We start from the raw sequence: 20905 nt of genomic DNA, 5'->3' as shown, positions 1-20905 counted from the left end.
TTTGATAGACTGGGATTCATAGAGGTTCAGTTCAGTGAGCAGCACAATTTAGTGCAGGTAGAGGAGGCTCACAGAGTGTGGGTGATTCAGAGGTACACATAGGACAGCGCCACAATATAAAAACTTGTATATTATGCGCAGAGTGCAGGTGATCACATAATGTTATGGAAATGTAAAAGCGCATGCTAATGCGGAACACAGATTATAAAAAGCCCATGCTAATGAGGAACACAGATTATAAAAAGCCCATGCTAATGAGGCACACGGATTATAAAAAGCCCATGCTAATGAAGAACACAGATTATTAAAACCCCATGCTAATAAGGCACACAGATTATAAAAAGTCCATGCCGATGAGGAACACAGATTATAAAAAGCCCATGCTGATGGCGCACACAGATTATAAAAATGACCTTAAACATGACAGAGCAATTTGTTAATGTACAGAGTAGGCACACTGTGTTCATACCTCTGAAATTCTTAGCACAAGAAATCTTGACAAAGCCTAAAACAATGAGGGGGCAAAGGCCCAAAAATACAGACAGATTTTAAATATTGCTCTTATAAACATATAAAGTTGCTTAAATAACAGGATTTTTAATAGCTTGCATTTTCTGAAAGATATAAAGTCTGAAACTCAAAATATGTCATTATTTAGTGACTTCAATACTCCGGGATTTGCCAAAAAAACGCATTTTATGATGAACAATGTTTCCTTTACATGGACTCATCAGGCAAAACACTGCAAAATTCAAAGGATACATACAGCAAATTCTCTATGGTATGTGACATGTTGCTTAATTGTGTCCTATGTAAACAGCTACAGCAGCAGGAAAGCATTCCAGCAGATAGCCCATAGGACCAGACATAGAAGACCAGGCTGTAGAGCTTGGGACCAAAGATAACACATACAAGGCAGATATGGGTGCAGTACTTTGCAACAGTGGTGAAGAAGCAGTGTCTGGTCCACACCTAGTGGCGATAACAAACACACCACAAAATACAATGATGAATTCATTATTACATCCAGAGTATGCAAGGCAGTGCATGGACTGGGCATGCTGTGCATCAGACACAACCATTCCCGTGTAGGTAAGGGAATGGGTAAAGCTCAACCATCATCACTTTGGAGGTGATTGCAAGGGCAAGCTAACAGCTGACAGCAACAGGTCAAGTGAATGTAGCCACCACTTACTCTGCTAATAGTTTGGGTGGCATCAAGGATCATATTCTCCAGTGGTGGGACTCAGCTGGCATGCTGAGACTGTTGACAGTGGTCACTGTGGTGACCTGTAGTCTTGGGCTTGATATCCAAGATGGATGGGCAGAGATCTACAGTATTGAGTGCATGCATCATAATGGGGTGCTTATACAGCTTTATCACCCATGACCTGTGCAACAGCCATGAGCTGGCATACTGCTCCATGTGTCCACAAATTATATAGAAATGGTAGAACTATGACGCTGTTCATAAGCAGCCAAATGACGTGTCCCAACTGTTAAGCCTCATAGGCATTGTCACCAAAGACTGTATGACCACTGGCAGTCACAGTAGGGCTGGCATGTGCCCATCCACCTAGTATCCAGGCCCTCCAATATCTACCTTGTGCATAGCCTGCAAAAACAGATGAGAGGGAAGTTACTATGTTTCTCAATGAAGCACCCATTTGCCACTAGAGACCTGACCTACAATGACTACTAACTATCTCTGTACCCCATGTCACTGTGCATGTGTTGCACATCTTTGTGCAAGCCACAATGCCACTCATAATTTCTATAATGCTGTTGGTAGAAGGAGTGAACTGTAGTCAAAGAGGTGTGTGTACTTCATTGCCTCTCTCCAAATGTGAGTATGTGCCCATCAAAGGCAGTCCAAATGTCAGAAGCTATGTACGTTGGGAAATCAAGGTGAGTCCAGGTGGGCCTTAAAGTTATAGAAGGGCTGCCTTGCACTGGTGATGTTGAGGTTTCAGCCTGTGCTTCTATTAAGTGATCACTCCAATGTTAGTATTGCAGACATTGCCACTGTGTCATCATATTGTGCCATATGCATGTTGTCTCATCATTAACATCAACAGGTCTGACATCAGGCATGTATTGTCCTTGTGTGTCATTCCCTCCAAAAGTAAAACATGTGAAAGCATGAACACATGATACATTTGGTAGCATTCAGCCATATGCCTACACCTGGTGGCATACCTAGTGTTTGACAAGTCTGCATATGTATAGCATATAGAGACATGTATTCAATGACATGTGAGTTACTGTAGTTGCAGCCCAAATGTACCTGGATGGACAGATTTGTAGAAGGTCCTTGATGAATTAGTGTCAGCAAACATACTCACACTAGGTTTATCTCCTACTGATACTTGTGTGGTCATTGTTGTCTATTTCCCACCTTCAGGCCACCCTCAGGTATGATAGTCTGCTCTTGCTCCTCAGATAGAAACAGCAGGAATTCTTCCATCTCTGCAAATTTTTTCTGTGTTCTTGACCTCCACCCTCCCCACCCCGCCCCTAGCTGGATTTCCTTGGCACTGTCCCATGCCTTGTGCTTTGCATAGAGTTTCGTGTTTTCAACCTAAAACCACACCCATTCAAGAGATGTAGCATGACTGTTCACAGCATTCATATCCTACATCACTCCCTGCCACACGTAGTCCCACTACATATTGTCCATGGCACCTTGAAAAGATGTACATGCTCAACTGCAAAGGACCTGCAATAACAAATCATTCTCTTAGCTGGTGGACTTCTTCATCAACTGCTTCTCATGGAGGGCTCATGACATGGCCTGTGTGCCTTGGGTTACTTGTCAGTGCATGCTGAGTGTGTCAGGCAGCTTGTGAGTGTGGTCCAGCTATGGCCATTGGCCCCCTTCCAACTATTCTACAGGAAGATAACAGGCCCCTGTGCTGCTGCACACAACCCCATATATACTCTTGCTATTGGCTTAGGCTCTGCACATCCCTTCTAGCGGCTGTACTGACCCCATTAAGTTGTACTCACCCTCTCTTACACCCTTCCCTCTGACAATGTGTTGTTATGCCAACCTCAATGTATGGAGTTTTCATTTCTCTTGTGTCCTATCCTGCTCTAGGTGCCCAATGCCAAATGCCCACAGCCTACACAACCACAGCTGTACATGGCAGTGCCATGCCATCGTGTTGTTTCCCACTCAAACATACCAGAGAAATTGATAATACTACTTGAGTACATTAACAGGTGGGATTTTTGCTTCAGTATTTGTAAATCCACTTCCAGAAAGTTATGTGAAGTCCTATATTTGACTGAATTTTGTTTTCAAGTGTTCTTAGGAAAAATGTCACCCATGCATTGTATTACTTTAATAAGAGCCTCGTAGTGCAGTAGTCATGTTAATGAGTCAATTTTGGATCAAAGTCTCTGATTTGCATCCAGAATACATTGTACTACTCAGGCAAGCTGACACCAGCAGTGTTCATGTTACCATTATGCTCATTTACACAGCCTGTGTGGACACAAACTGCTGTAGTACTGCACAGTGAAAGTTTGGCAGCTTGCCATGGATGCACTACATTGCAGGGATGTCTGAATGTTCATCCATGTGCAAGTGGATAATATTTTCCTCCTTGACTGGACATGTGCAGTGGTACTGTGAATTATACAACTCCTGCATGGTGTGCTAGGAAGAGCAAGACATTCTTGTTATTCCTGCACAAGGATTTTTCTGACCTGAGAGATCACTGCGGGACTCTGTTACCACTTCTATGGTTGAGTGGACTGGTATGGTCCTGGCATCATTTATGGAGGTTACCGTCAGTCAATGTATGCTGACAGCAGGATTCCAAGTTAAGCACCATGCAGAACCTCCTGGCATGTCTTGCTGAGCTGTGTGAATGGCAGGTACTGACCATCAGGCTACCAGAGGCACATACTGGCTATAGCAACAGAAGAGGTGACTGATGGTTGGATGTTGCTCTTGTGGCTGGCTAGCCACCTGACCATGGCCCTTCTCATATTTCTTTCAAGCGCTCTACTCTATTGTGTCATTCCTTGCACCTTGTTAATTGCCAACTCTCCCCATCACCAGTTATCCACTCTCTACCAGTGAGTGTCCTCACCTTTTTCATGTATACTGCCCATCTTAGTCTCTGTCCGTGTTTATGTCTTTTTGCCTGACCCTGCAGACTTCACTTCTCCTTTATCCCTTTCTGATTCATTCCTCTATTTCTATCACACCAACTTTTTTATACCTGTATTGTATATATATCACTCTACCCTACACAATGAAAGACTGCTCCTTCTTCAAAACTGTCAGGCTTTAGAGTTACTATTGTGTTTTTTTTTTCCTTTGCTTGCTCCAGACCCATTTCCCACTTTCTATCTTCCCCTTTCCTTCCTTTTTCAATCATGATCTGCTCTGGCACTTAATTATGCCAGCCCTCTGCAGTCTGTTGTAGATGGCAGCTATGCTGCATCCCATTCCACTTGTGGACATGTATAAACTGTGCCTTGCCATCCTGCACTGGCAGTGATGTCTGTCGCATCAGTGGCACATAGGTCTGTCACATTACTCATTCACTGTGGTAGTTAGAACTGCTTGTGAAGACTGATAGATATGGGTGAAGGCTGCCAGCCTAGCCAGATAGAATTGTGCAGATAATTCTATCATTTGTAAATATGAATGTTGAACTTAAAACAATGTGGCAACATTACCATCTGCTGTAAAGAAAGTGAAGAAAACATTTCTTGTTGGTCCTTTGAAATTAAAATTATTTCATCACTGCCTTTGATGTTTTACAAGTTGGCTCTGGTCCGGCTAGATGAATGCTTCCTGCCTATTGTTTTAAGGCTAAAGTTAATGACCAGAATTTACATGTGGAATGTCCTTTATTGCTCTAAGTGTAAAAGAATGTAAATTCAGTTAATCTGTCAGCCTGGGAAAACCAGGAAAGTGTAAAAGATGATGTAATATTTAGCAGAATTGGAGTTTTAATTTAAGCAGTGAGAACCAGAGATTATTAAGCATTTTTTGTCTGAACATCCAACTCACAGCATTGCCTTATGCTTTCTTTATGTAAGTAATATGTTAGAACCATGTTTTCTCCTAGAAGTATCCAGGAATTATAAAGATTAGAGTAAGTGTTTTTCCTGTGATGTCAGAAATGTACTACTGATTTATTTTAAGTATTTCTGTGTGATCTCTGAACTCTCTTGACTAGCACTGATTTTGTAGTAAAAAGTATTGTCATGTGGTTTTAATTATTTATTATTAAATATTTTAAAACCTTTTAACTGTGGCTGGTTTGTGTCGAGATAAGTTAAGCTCTAGAGTACATTGCATATTTTAGAGTTTATTGTACAAAGTCACTCTAATAAGCCTTGACTGAATAGTCACACTTACCAATTGGATAATAATATTGCACAGTAATAATTGGACACCCTTTTAAGGGCCTTTGAGTAGCTGATAAATATTAGCTGGGTGGTGGCAGTAATTACTATTGTATAGTCTGGGTAAAAGAGGCACAGCTGGAGAACCTGTGCCAGCCTTCCCCAGAAGTGTCTGTGTGGTTGTATAAACTCTTACCTTAAAGTGTGTGTATTTGTCAGCTACTTGGGCAGGGACACGGAGCACTGGTTGGACAGAGAGGGTGCTGGAGATTTTAGCTTGCCCAGCTAGGCTGAGATCTGGATCCTAGAGCTGAGCCAGTGGGGAGTCTTATTGGGGACCTGGGGAGCAAGGGAGCGACCAGCCCCAGACTGACTGCGATCTCTGTGCGCTCTTAAGGGAAATTGCACTTTACTGTGTGTATTTGTTATCCTTTCCTCATATATGAGATGCCCCCTCTGGTGTTAGTGTTGAGGATTGTGGCTCCTTGATTGCTGGACCAGCGCACGGGCATCACACTGCTCTTCCCCATAATATAGCACTTTTGCTTCTGCAATCCTTTGCTTACTATCTTTGACTTATGCTGGCCTTAATACAAGGCTGATTATTTTTGGACTGAATCAAGTTGCTGGCCTTAATACATGGCTGATTATTTTTGGACTGAATCAAGTTACTTGCTACTCACCTTTTACTGCTGTTCAGGTGTGATTGTCTATGAATCTCAGACATAATTATGACTGTTCTGCTTTACAGAGGTGTAACATGCTTTTCATAAAGATGAAAATAATAAAAGTAAATTACACAATGTAATCGATGTAATTTTGAAACTGTATGACAATGATCATTGGCTATTTTTTGCTGAAGTAGATGTCATCATTACTACATGAACCTTGGCTCTAGATGATTGCACTGTTGAGTTAACACCCTGACCACATGTGCAAAACTGGGAAAAGGGCCAGTGGATGGACGGATGGATGGATGGATGGATGGATGGATGGATGGATGGATGGATGGATGGATGGATGAATGGATGGATGGAGGGATGGTTTGTTGGATGGACTGAAGATTAACTGAAAAACAGTTTAGATATAACTATTCTAATTACATTTATTATAGGTATATAAATAAGTGGGATGCATTTTCTGAATCAGTTATAGAGTGAGAATGAAACTTGCTTCCATTAAATTGTACTTATTTAGGCCAACTATCTGAGAGAGTTGCGAATTATGTTCCATTTTCAAATCAATCTAAATATTTAGCCTTTGGCATACAAGCTATAAATGTTTAAATTATTTATAATACTAAATTTGTGTAATTCACCATTTACAGCTAAACAGAGCCATTGTAAAGAGTTAGTTAGATAGTGTTTTGAAATCATGGTTTTCTCCAAAAGCAGTACTTCTTTTAGTTTAGTTCCAGCTTCCCATATGTGATTGCAAATGAGCTTTATCATTAAAAAAGGTCCATTTCTGACAATATTATTAGGCCTGAAGAGTTTCAGTTCATAGCTAAGTACTACTCTAGCAGTTTTTTTTTTTTATTTTGTCAAGTATTTTGGGTTTCTAATACCATGACAAGAATGGACCCCATTCTGCTATTGTAGGCCATTTTATGTCTAGTGAATTTGCAAATGTTAGAATCAAACACTGTACTCTGTGTCTGTGAGGTGAACACCTTAACTATTACACCATCTCCCAAACTTGCAGCAATTCCATTATGCAATAGAAGGTTAAAAAATCAGTTAACATAAGGCCATCATGATTTTTTTTATTGTGCTGAGAACTTAATTTTTGGTGGTGCAAGTCTATTAAAAGCCTGGAGAATTAGGAGACCACAAACAATATTTAATGCTGGCTGAAAAGTCAATGGCTGAGATTCAAAAAGAATCCCTCCATGAGCATAGGTTTTTCTTAGATTGTAGACTTAACTAATACAAAAGTGAGAACAGCATTCTGAAGTTTTAGATGAATTGCCAATTTATTGTATGCAAGATGTTTCCATTCTTCTACATAGCTGTTACAGGAGAAAATGGTACTATCTCTCAAACAAAAAGCAAGATTACACTACATTTTGTATTAAGCTCCACTGACTTTATGATGCATTTACAAATATTTATAACACAAATCGGAGACAAGTGGTCAAGCTAGTTCATAGCGACACAGCACAGGAGTGTACAGTGATTATTTCTTGTTGCCAGACCTGATGAAATCATGCTATTGTAGCTCTTTCAAAGAAAATAAGCAACATGTTCACTACATATATTTTATCCTCCAAGCTTGTACAAACATGCTGTTCCTTCAGACATTCTGTCTGCTGGTGGATTGCTTTGTTTACATGTTCCTTAAGCATTAGAATTTCTATGGATGTTTTAGACACATTGCAATAGCATTTACATCAGCCTAATTTACCATTGCAGTCAGGAAAAAATACAAAATCCATTTCACAGAGACAGATGAATGTTACTTCTCATATGAAAATAATAAGACAATTAATGCAACCTAGGTTGGGAGGGTGGCCTAATGGTTAAGGTGTTTACCTTACAAACACAAGGTGCAGGGTTTGAGTCTCACAAGGGATAATTGGCTAGGCTTAAAATGACCCACAAGGGCAGTTAGCCTAGTACTAATCTATGAACCTATGAACCTAACAAATCCCCCTTAAATCAGGATGCAAATCTTTTTTTTTTAACTGCTGTAGCAAAAAGGGATAGTTTTCATGACAAAAAAAAACATGATTCAGAGACTGATCAGCCACAATGAAGAAAGATGTCAATACTGCCTAATTTGCAGGTTACAAAATTGCACATGGTTGCCAGTGCTGGTGGGCCCATTCATTGTGCTGATGCAGGCACACCCTCTCATTCACATTCCTACATACATTCATACTCCCAAACTGTTTGCTATCAAAACGTCAAGTGGAGATGCTCACAGATGGACAATCAAAACACGGGTGTTCAATTGTCCATATTGCTGAACACTCCTTGTTCGAAACTTCATATCAGTGAAAGCAACTGTGCATTCACTGATATGAATTCAATGTACTGCACAAAGATCATGGTACAGTGTGGCTTGGGACGTTCATCCCTTTCCTCACACACACACACACACACACACACACACACACACACACACACACACACACACACACACACACACACACATATGCAAACACACATCTAAATTGTTCCTGCTTTTATAGAACATCCATTATTCTGCCACTTATATTTGCAATGTCCTTCATCACAGAAGAAAAGTCAGTCAATAATGCCAGACATCAGAGCTTCATACTTTGTATTCCTTATGAAATGACTCCTGCAGCAAAATTCTGTTGTTTTATTAACTTTGTAATTTACTAAGAGTAATATTTCAAAAGTGTCCCTGATGTCAAGTGTCTCCCTGATATACTACAGTCCTTGCTTGTTAATCCAGGGGGATTTAATATGGAAGTACCCTCCACACACACACACACACACACACACACACACACACACACACACACACACACACACACACACACACACACACACAGACACACACACACACACACACACACACACACACACACACACACACACACATTCACAGATGTCCCCCTCCAACACAGACACTCACCATACATCAGACACCCACACCCTCACCTGATCACACTCACAGATACACTCACCCATTCTCCCATACACACAAACACACACACAAATTTACTCTAAATATCCTCAATCTAATCCCCTTTACTACAACCACACACAAACACACATACAAACTCACACACATACTCATCTGAGACCAGAATACCCCTACCGAAATGCCTACATGCTGCCATGTACATATTCACACTCACAAACACCTCACCACTACCTCTCTACTAAAATCCACAACACTTAACCTGCTATCTAGTCTCTCTCATTGAAAGTAATGGGTGAATGTAATTAACATAGCTGGCCATGTTAATTTAAGCACCTGAGCAATTTTCTAAATCACTTGGCTGTGTAAATACCTTACTGCAGGCATTTCTGGAGCATAGCACATGGCTAATTCTCATAACCTCTTGCCCCAGAATGCCTCACTGGCATTGCAGTAGGCTATGGAGACAACCCACTGCAATCGTTCTGGCACAGTTCAAACAGAACTGTTTAAGAACTGGAAAGGGCTACCGCCAGAGGAAAAACAGCCCCATTAAGGCTTACTGCTAATAGCAGCCCTTGCTGAACCCAAGAGATTGTTAGTAATAAATTGTACTGAAGAGTTTATGAAGGAAAATAACTTAAGGAGAGTATTTATTTTCTGTGACAATTTATTTTCCATTTCTCAGGGGAAAAAAACAATTAAATCCCTAATTTGGAGTGAGTCATACAAAAACATGGAGATTTTCTGGAGTTTGGTGATTTAGACCAAACCACTTATTCAGTAAAACCTGTAATTATTCTCATATTCATATTGTCCAGTTGCTTTATTGCATGTGCTGTACTTAGAATCTCTTTTAATTTTGTCAATATCTATATTTTTATCTATATATACAGACTAGAAAATGATCATAAAATTATGGTAATTACCAGGTGGAAAAAGCTGTTCTTGTGTTTTTTGACCTTAGGAGTTTCACTGTAGTGGCCTCCCAAGATTTTAAATAATTTCTTGCTGATTAATCACACGTCAATTAAACAGATTTGGGTTATTCATAGTAAGCCCTTATAAATCAGTGTCTTCATTCATATTAATAATTTAATCTTTAGTTTATAATCCAGAGTACTGACTATAAACTCTCATAGCATTAGCTTTGATTTTTTTTTAAACTCTTAAAATACTATGTTGTAAGTAGTAACAGAGTCCCACCAGAGGAATGAATGTTATACCAAGACGTAAAGCCAAAAAGCCAGCAGCCAAAATGTAGATCCAAAATGTCAGGTATAACAAACCAGAGCAGGAAGATGACATAAAAATATATATTTTTTATTGTGTTAGTGCTTTCACGACTATCCAAGCTGCTTCCTCAGACACAAAACCAATTAACATCATTTCATTTTTAAAAATAAAAAAACTGATAGAAGAACACATACAATTTTTCAATTAATTCATAAGTTAAAATTTAAAGTTACAACACATCTAAAAAGTACTATAGGCTCATATGTATCTAAAAATATATAAAAACTAGATATATATTTTAAAATATATACACTTATAAGCCTATATAAAAAGCATGCATATATATATATATATATATATATATATATATATATATATATATATATGTGAATGTCGGAATGTATGAAAAGCATTATAGCCATCCACTGCCAGAGCATTTTCTGTGGCTTTGAACCATGTTTTAGTAACTGTACAGATGTCAGCATTTATCAGGTTGAGAACCATTTCCAGGGAGTGCAGTTTCTTTTTGAGACTCCTAACATTGAGCAGTAACACCTTTAGCTTTTCCTGAGTAGCTTTTGTTATGTTGGAAGGTTTGTTTGTTTAACAATGCCTAAAAAGGCATTATAGGGATTGATAATGTTTTGGCCAATATCTGAAATCCTAGAGGTGACAGGTGAAGACTATTCCTAGATATGTGGGTCTATGTGTGGTCATTTGCAGTTGCATTGAGTAGTGCGTGTGAGTCTCTGACAACCTGTTTGTTGCTTTTTATGTCTATATATGAGAGTCTAGAATCCAGTGTCAATATGTAACTACATCTGCCATATACTGTATTAGTCTGCTCAAGAATTAAGTTGTTCTCAGTGTAGAAAAGGCAATTATTAGATTGCATCAGAATGCCCATGTCCACCAAGGTGGACACAGAGATAGCAGATGCAGTGCCTAACTTCTTCCTGAAGGTATTAACATATTTACACAAAGATTTATCCTTAAGTAAGATTTACTTATATGCAAATCCCAAACAGACACCTACTTGATTAACTTGATTAACAACTGAAAAAATTATACTCCTCCTTAAGAGTGAACCTGCAAGCCATCCTAAGAACTATAGAGTTATAACTTGCCATCTAACAATATACAAATTATATACTGGAACTGATGCAGCTACAGTTTATAGTAATTTAGAAAAAAAACTTAAATTATATCAGTAGATCAAAAAGATAATAAAAGTAAGTCATATGGAACAAATGATCATTTGTTGCTAAACAAAGCCAAAATAAAGACTTGTAAAAAGGGTAAGAATGCATGTATGGTATGGATAGATTACAAAAAAGCATTTAACAACATTCCACATTCATAGATAAAAATGTTTATCAATGTGTAAGATATACCCTTCACTGAACATTTACATGGCAGTAGATATGAAAGTGTGGCAAACCAGTCTGATGCTAAGCTATGATAAAGAGCAAATTATTATCCCAGGGATTCCATACAAAGTCAGTACTTCAGAATACACTGTGACAAGACAGAAAAAATAGAGTAAAGCACTTTTCGTCTGGATATTATCCAGACTTCATCAGACAATCAACAACGTTCAAACCACAGTTTAAAAGCCCCTCGTCATAAAATGTGAACCTATCACATCTTCTCAGCTTATCCACCAACAATTAAAGGTGTATAAGCCATGTGAAGAAGCATAGCCATTAAGTAACCTAACACTTGTTTCAGTTTAAAAACACGTATTAAAGGAAATATACTGCATTCAAGTCAGGTGCGCCAGCTCATCCCAAAAAGCTACTAAAGTCTAAATATAACTATTCCTTTTTACAGAAATAACAAACTCATGTCATCTGTATACAAAAACTATCATTAAGGTTAAATTACAACGTGTCATGTTATCTTAAAGTTAATTATTGTTGAGAAACCTCTACAATAATTAATGGTGCAACACACAATAAAAGTAAACAACACTGAACATCTATACAGACAAGAAGAACTCCCTTATTACCATGTTAAACTCTTCAATTTCAATATACAGCTCAATGAAACTTTTTCATTAATAATTGTGTGTTGCACCATTAATTATTGTAGAGGTTTCTACTAATAACCTTTAACTTTGGCAGAGGTTCTTCTTATTTAATTAACATGTTTACTGCATGCTTTATTTTATCGTTTTAAGGTTGAAAATTTACATTCTCTATTAAATATAAAATATTAATTTTACTGTAATGTGTTAAAGTATTTTGTTTTTAAACTAGTTAGTCTAACTGTTTAAGAATAGGGAGGGAATTGACTGATTTTTTAACATAATTGAATGATTGTGGTAATTTAATTACTGTAACACTAAGTTGTTCTGTTGGTTCTTCTTGTTTTTTTCTGATGAAGTTTAGCTACTTGCTGAACGAAAAGCGTATTGAATTAAACTGTTGTGCTTTACATTTTGAACGTTGAGTCAGTTTTGTGTGCTCCTTTGCTCCAGTAGTAGTTTTTTGTTTTTACAGTTTAGCTTGTCCGTATTTAGTTTTTAACAGCTCAATGATGCCAAGGTAGTTACCATTATGAGCGGAACCTATGATCTCATCCGCGCTCCTTATAACAAGACCATGCTCAGCTAGGAATATCAGAACATCAATGAGCCGCTTCAGAATCTGCTGCCAGTAACACCGCTCTTCCTCGAACTGTTTGGCGGCTAGGTAGTCAACATGACCGGCCTCCCTCTGTCAGCTCGCAAAGGACAACATAGCCTCGCGATGACCATCTCTGCTTTCATACATTTTTATTCTGGATTCACCTGCCCTCCAGTTGTCAAAACCATCAGAAACAAACTTGGTCGCTTGAACAGCACTGCCGCTGAACAACTTGCATGCAAAGCAAAACACCTTCCCTGTCGAAGACAAGTAGCACAACCATTGTCTACAGGATTTTTCACCATTGAGCGGATGCGTACGCACGAAGAAGATCTTTGTGCATCCACGTTGGAACGACTCACCTGGGTATCGTCTGGAACTCTCTTCCAACTTCAATTCAGTGTGTTGGCAGTCTTTTGGACCTTTCTTGGCCCAATATTCTCGAGTGTCAGCGTCGATTTCACCCCACTGTCCCAAATCATTGGTGAAAGCCTTCAGCATCAGTGCTAGTGCTTCAGCGATAGCATCTCCTTTCACCTCTTCTCTCTCCGCTGAACTTTCTCGCTCTTTATTCTCTCTTGCCTCCACAGGTTCATCTTGCTTGGCTTGGTCTTCAGGAGCACTCGAACTCGCAATCGCATCTGACGCAGACAATTGAGACGAAGATGCTCATACTCCGAAGTATGAACTCAATTTTGGAGTTTTTGCCAAAAGCTTTTCTTGTTCTGCTGCTTCTTTCCTTTTCTTTTGTGCTTTATCCCATCCACTGAGTTGAGATGCCATAGCAAGCGTGCGTGAAACAGTATGAAAGATATCACAAAGTAAACTGTTTAACGTAAAATTGATAGCATTAACTTGAAATCTTCGGTTAACAATAAACACAATGATGAAAGGTGCACTGAAAGCGACCCAATGAAGCCACGGATGAAGGCAACCAGTATATGTAAAGTTTTATTAAAGAATAAATCACACTAAAAACACTCCATCTCCATTAATGCTGTTTGAAAATCCATTTTCGTTTCATCACACTTCATCAGATGTGAGTTCGAGTGAAAGACTGCCCTTTTATATACAATCAAACCTTATGCCTTTTGGAGCATGCATGAACACAGGGATAACAGCCCAGGAAAACAGGATTTTCAAACAACGTTAATGGAGATGGAGTGTTTTTAGTGTGATTTATTCTTTAATAAAATGTTACATATACTGGTTGCCTTCGTCCATGGCTTCATTGGGTCGCTTTCAGTGCATGTTTCGTGGTTTTATTGGATTCGTTTTGTGTACTTTTGCCTGCACTTGGAATAAACACAATGACGTTATAGTTACATCACTCCACAAAGAATAATAGTAACTGTATAATAAGTAATGCTGTGTATAGGCATCCGAAAGTCGTACTCCAAATTTCATTCTAAAAAATAGTTTGTGGTTAATATAGCAAAGGAAAACTGTTCAGCTTCCGGAAAATACTTGTCTGTTTTCATCTGGGCCTATTTCAGGAATGGGCCTAATGCTGCAGCATCAATAGCACCCACTTTAATCTGGCCCTGGTTGTAGGTACAAGTTTATAGAGCAAGTTATACAGCATTGCATTCAAGCCAGTGTGCCTTCTGCCCAGTAGACAGCCATCAACTCAACAAGGTCTGTAACTGCATAAGGTTTGTTATCCATTCCTGTTTAAAATGACCCATTTCTTTGGCATTATATTCCTGTATACAATGCATAACACCATTTTCATACTGAACTCCACTGCTATACTGGTTTGATTGTTTGACAGTTTCCACTCATAACTGTTTAAAAGAGCACCTCTGGAGCAGCTATACTACATCAGAGTCAGAACCAAGTTCCAACATGGCTACTGCATACTGTGCCCCTTTATTTACATGTCTGTGGACATGTAGATGTGTGCATGTGTATACACATATATGTAGCAATAGACTTACAGCAATATCAGCATAGCTTTACTTTTAATGACATTCCAGTATACAGAAGAACTTATAGCACTTAAATGGTAATTAAGACTACTGAGCTGTTTGCTTCTAAACAGGTATTTTTGATGTATATCTGTTTGTGTGAAACTGTGTGCACATAGGATTTGCTTTGCACTTTGCATATGTCTGCCATTCCATTGTTGCAGGCTATGTACCACACCTATTGTCCTGGGGTAGTGGCCATGTGTCTTGCAGCCATCTAACACAATGTAGCTCTGCCATGTCTGGTTAAGTCCCTAGCATACAGTGTAGCTGTGAAATGCATCAGCAGTGTTAGTTATGCTAAACTACTCAGCTGTACACAATATGCATAGAGGAGGCAGAATTGCTTTGCATAAGTCTATCTTAGATGAAGCTGTTCTCCTTCAGGTTTTGTATCTGAATAATGTGTTATCTTTTTCTTTGCAGTCTGTGGCACTGTGTATTATGCACAATGTCTATGACTTCCACTGTTTGTCTTTAAATTTAATCAAGTTGTGCTCCCCCATAAGAAAAGACTGCAAATATATCTGCTAAGATTTGAGAAATTCCAAGGGAGGTTTCATTTGGTAGCCAACAGGAAAGCATCAGGAAACACTATTACTCATAAACACCTGAATGAGGAAAGTGTTAGTTTACTACAAGGTATGATCAGTTGAAGAGTATTGAATTTCTCAGGTATTTCCACTATAAATGAATGCATAAACAACTGTATGTTTGTAGCAATGTCCATGTACTATTAGAAAAAATAACTATGGACATTAACTAACAGTTAAAATGCTGAGAAAATCTGGCTTTGTTTGAGTAATGGTTCAGGTCATTATACTTGATTACTTTTCCTTACCACACTGGAATAAAGTTGAAAATGTTTACTTTGCAGAACTTGTTCAGTTTAAGCATTTTAATGTAGAATAATGCCAAGCTGACAATGGCCCTCATGCCGCAGTCCTGTGCTCAATTGTCTCAGCTTCCAATTACCTGCATTGTGACTCTGAGCAGATCATTTACCTAGTCTTCCAGGTCCTCCCTACAGAAAAGCATTTCTACTTAGTGGATATACCTGATTAACAAACAAAAAAGACCAAAAAATATGGCTTTTGAACTAGTTTGTTAGTGGTCTTACTATAAGCAGGATAAAGAGAATATTACTTTATTACATATTTATTTTTTGGTCATTGTGAGGAAGGGTAGCCAGCTTTCAAAAAGTAAACACGAGTTCTAATGATTCTGAAAAGGAGATACAATGCTTGTTTTCTGGTTAATTGTTTGTAATAGTGTTTATTTTATTTGGCAGATTTTATCGACTGTGCTCTTGCTATGTTATTTTGCTAAATGTGGACTTCTGGTAGAAAAGACTATGATTCATTTTTTATTTGATCCTGAGAGTTTGAGAGAGAGAGAGACAGACAGCGAGGCGTATTGTTTTGTTTCTGTTGTTCAGAAATGAAGACAGCTTGAAAGATGCCAGAAACACTCACTGTATAATCTATGCACGTATATTATAAATATATTAACTAGATTTTAAAATAGTTTTAACCAGTGGTTTGAAACAGAAGTGAGTATATGTACATTTGCACTACTTTCCATTTCTTTGCATGTTGATAATCATTTTCACAGATCAAATCCCATGTTTGTCATACTTTAAGAAGTCTAACAATAAATGTAAAAGCATTCTTATTTCTTTCTCATTTTATTGGGTATCACAAAGACAAAACTCCTCAAAAGTTTTAATGTGTTTATATCCTTCCCTATCCTAAAGTTTTATGATTAAAGCTATTAAAATGCTTCCTACATCACCATTCAAGGTCTTTCCAGATATTCAAAGAAGAATTCAGTTGAATAAATGAATATGAAATATTAAAGTAAATGGAGAGACATGCCTGTATTGATCAACTTTATGTAAACTATTGCTTTTATGTGGGCCAAGGCACATGAATAATGAAAGCATCATGTTCCAAGAGCTTTATCTCCCTGAGGCAAAATGTGTACCCAGTTTCATGCTCTCTCTCTCTACAGGGTGTTGCCAACAACATTCATATTCTGAATATTGTATGCAAGGAATACTAATTATATAGATGTAGCCTGTTCACAAATGGAACTCAGCTACTGTTTGATACTCACCTGACTATTAGAGGAGTTTTGTTTAGATAAAGAGGATTTGATTTTGTATTATGTTTAACTTTTGCAGCTGCCTTGTTCAGCCACTCCTTCGAGAAGCAGATGCATATCCTTGACCAGTCTGATAAAATACAGTATCCTCTGCATCCTTAGATTATTTCATTGTTTTATTTTATTTTACTTTTTTTTTTGCCCCTGAAACAACAGCATATAAAGCTGGCAGTATTTAAGGTGTTTAAGAGTTCATCAGCTGGGAAACAGTGACCAATGGACATTAATTATCAGTAATGTGGAAGTACAGCATCATACGTAGATGAACGATTCATAAACCAGATATTCTTTATTTCTGGTCATAAGAATGCTTCACAAGAGAATATTATAAAGGGAAAGGCTAGAGTTAAGAATGTGGCATTAAAACATATACATAGAGCACAATACCTTTGTGATTTGTGTTTTTAATGATAGATCTGGTTACAGAAACTTAAGTAGTGTGATTCTTCAACCTTGTAACGCAAGTTAGTGAAAAAAGGCATGGGTGCTAACAGCCAAAAACTAAAGCAAAGAAAAGCAAGAAAGGAGAAAAGAAAAACAAGAGCAAACACTGGTTAACTGGCACATAGACAAGCGATAATTTGTTATGTTGGAGGGAGCATCGTTGCCAGTGATCTCCCATTAGCTGTCTTGGACATGAACTTCATAGATCTCAGATGTAGTTTAAGCATACTGACTCAATTTCAGCATGTCCATGTGTCTTCAAGGTCAGACAAGTTACTGATGAGAACAGAAATGCAACTTGTTTGTCAAGCCTATCGATCCACATGCACACCCTCAGTGACCTTTGGAGTTATTATTACCCCCAAACTTGAGAGGCAGGCACTGATGGGTGAGAGGCCATTCATTTACCAACCAAAAGGATACATTTAATAATTATTTAAAAAAATATCCCTTTTACTGTTCGCCCCATCTAAGCTCAAATGAACATACATTTGACAGAAACATTCAATAGATAATAAGAAACATACACTATAAATTAGGTCTCCTTTACCAAGCTTCTAACGTTTTTATTGCACCATTATGTAAAGCAATTGCTACATGTTGTCTTCTATCAAGCTTGTTCAATACTTCACCCAATCTTATAAATGTTAGTCTAGCATTACTGAAAAAACTACAACAATGCTACAACAAAGTTGCCAAATTTGCTATCAAATTGTCCAATTTGACGTATTCACTATCTAGTACTCAAAAACATAAACTGTCTCAAATTTGAAAGAAGTATCAACTACGCATAGCTAAAAACAGCACATAGAATACTCTTTTTTTCCTGAGAAATACTCAACTCCTACAGTGGTACACTACCACAAGACCCCTTTACTCAACAGACACAAATCTACTTCAGGTCAGAAAATCATACAATACCTTTGGTGATTTCCAGTGTTCCACCAATTAATCTAAATTGTGGAATTCCCACCCCAATACTATCAGACTAATGTCATCCTCTAACAGCTTCAAAATCAAACTAAAGGACTACCTATTTAATTCCTGGGACTGTGAGTGTTCCAGCTGACATGGTTAAACTCATCATTTCATTTCTTGCTTTGCTTCTACTACTATTCCATTATCATATCTAAATTTTGTTCCCTTTAACTCCACTCGTTTCCTCTAATCATGCTGTTTGCCCTTTATTATCCTAGACATCTCATATTCTACTCTCTGCAAGTTCTAAATGGTTACCTTTCTACTGTCATTAAATCCCTGTCTATAAACTGATCCAAAAATCTTCTCTTTAATAAATGTCTACTTCTTATATCTCTTCCTAGATATAATTGTTTCTACTCTCATTAATACCCACCATATCCATCCTTCTCTTTGCACACTAAGTATCTTACATTGCTTTGTAACTATTCTTTCTCCCTTCTCCTGAAAACAATCATTATGCTAAGTCATTAACTTCTGTCATCTTGTATTGTATTATTTTTTTCTTTTCTTATTGTTAGAATGTACAATTTTTGCAGATTTTCTACCCAGACCTTCACTAAAAAGGGGTCTTACACATCCCTTTTGGACTACCCCGGTTATTAAATAAATAAATAAATAAAAGTTTAAAGATTTCTATAACTATATTACAGAAGTTCAGTAAGTTCTACCCTAAGATGAAAATTCTAATAGTTTACTGAAAAAGGTAATTTCCTAACTAATAAGCTCATATTTAAAATGCAGAACAATTGTCTGCATGTATACATGCATTGAATTCATAAGGTCCAGATTTTCAAAATGCCTCCTATGGGACTGGAAGCACAGTTTAGAATCAAAAATTTAATTTCATAACGTGGCAGTGAGATTACTCTTCAAGGAACACTGTGTAACACAAATGTAAAGCTTCGTGATAGTGATACCTTAGGCAGAGTATGAGAGCCGTTACTTCAGTGCTATTTTCAATTACAAGACCTCCTGAGTAACATTGACATGGTGAATATTACATTATCACCTTTTATCTTTCAGTGTTCTCTATTCTGGTTTCTACCATACCATATGTAATGCCACTAACTTCATGAATTATGCCATTTTCTTTATATCTATTTTGCCTGATAATGAGTTAAGTAGTGATTGAGAAATACACTTTCTGCTCAAACGCAGCTCACAAGGTATGTTCATAAATGGAGTACTATGACAGTCTCTACAAACCTGTTGACATCAGAAAAAGTTATCAGCATGCATATTAAACCATGACACATACAGGAATTTTGCCTCATTCTCACTATTTTGGACATGTATTTTCGAAGACCATCTACTGAGCTAGATCAGATTTGCACAATTCTCTCCTAAAAATATAGTTGCACAGTAACTGTGTAATCACATTTCATGATGGAAGCTCACACTGTCAGTAGCATAGTTCATGGAAAATTCTGGTTGCAAACTGTTTATTTCAAAAGTCATTTTTCTCTCTTTAAAAGGTCAGATCTTTGGTTGTAACTCTAAGAATTTTTATTATGTCACACTGAGATTTTCAGCTTTACATATAGGAGGCCTAAGCTTAACATGTTAAACAGTGTCATTGTGTAATTCAGTCTAGAAGATGATTTTATGATATAAATACACAATCCCCACACATGCTCAAATGTGCAATGGCAGAGTCATAACTTAGAGCATGACAGCCTTTAGAAGTTTAATCCAATATATCAGGTAATTGCCAAAATTATAAGCTCATTTAACAGAATGAACACGTGCTTGTGATTTTGCCTGTTTTCAATTTATCTGGTCCAAATTTTAAATATGCTGTCTGTGGTAGCCAGCCTCATGATTTATTTCAATGCCATTTCACAAGTCAGTCTCCAAATTAATGGGATTTACTTCAAATCCTTCGAATACTATATGTTGATGATATGGTGCTATACTGCATTAACGACCCCCTCTCTTTAATACAGCAAGAACTCCAGTCTGACATCATATTCCTAGCTCACTGGATTAATGCTAACAAACTACTGCTTAACTATACCAAAACTAAAACAATCATCTTGGGGAGAAGTCAAACATGATGTAAAAATAAAAACTCACAGCAGGTTTTTGACCATCTTTGCAATCAGAAAGAAGCTGCCTTACCTCAAAGTGTTATAAAGGTTAAGCTTCCCTTGTTATGGTCTATTCTAGCAGTGGCTAGGAAAATAATAACTAGAAATTGGATTTCAGATACACCTCCTTCGTTCAATGAATTTAAAAATGTTATGAATATAGTGTGCCATATGGAAATAAACACAATTAGGACTAGAACAAATAGAAAAACATCTTATTTTATTGTATGGGATAATTTACAAAATTTGTTAAAAAAATGTTAATTTCAATAGCATGGTATTTTAGTTTAATTAATTGATCTGATTGTAGTGGATGTCTTTGTAAATACTTTAGTTGTTTTGTTGAATATTATAATAATACCTATTTTTAATTACTTGTATAAAATTGTTATGATAT

This window comes from Protopterus annectens, chromosome 1.part1 (genome assembly GCF_019279795.1).
Source record: "Protopterus annectens isolate FY-2018-M chromosome 1.part1, PAN1.0, whole genome shotgun sequence".
NCBI classification, from domain to species: Eukaryota; Metazoa; Chordata; order Ceratodontiformes; family Protopteridae; genus Protopterus; species Protopterus annectens.
Note: the sequence above shows the minus strand (reverse complement) of the source record.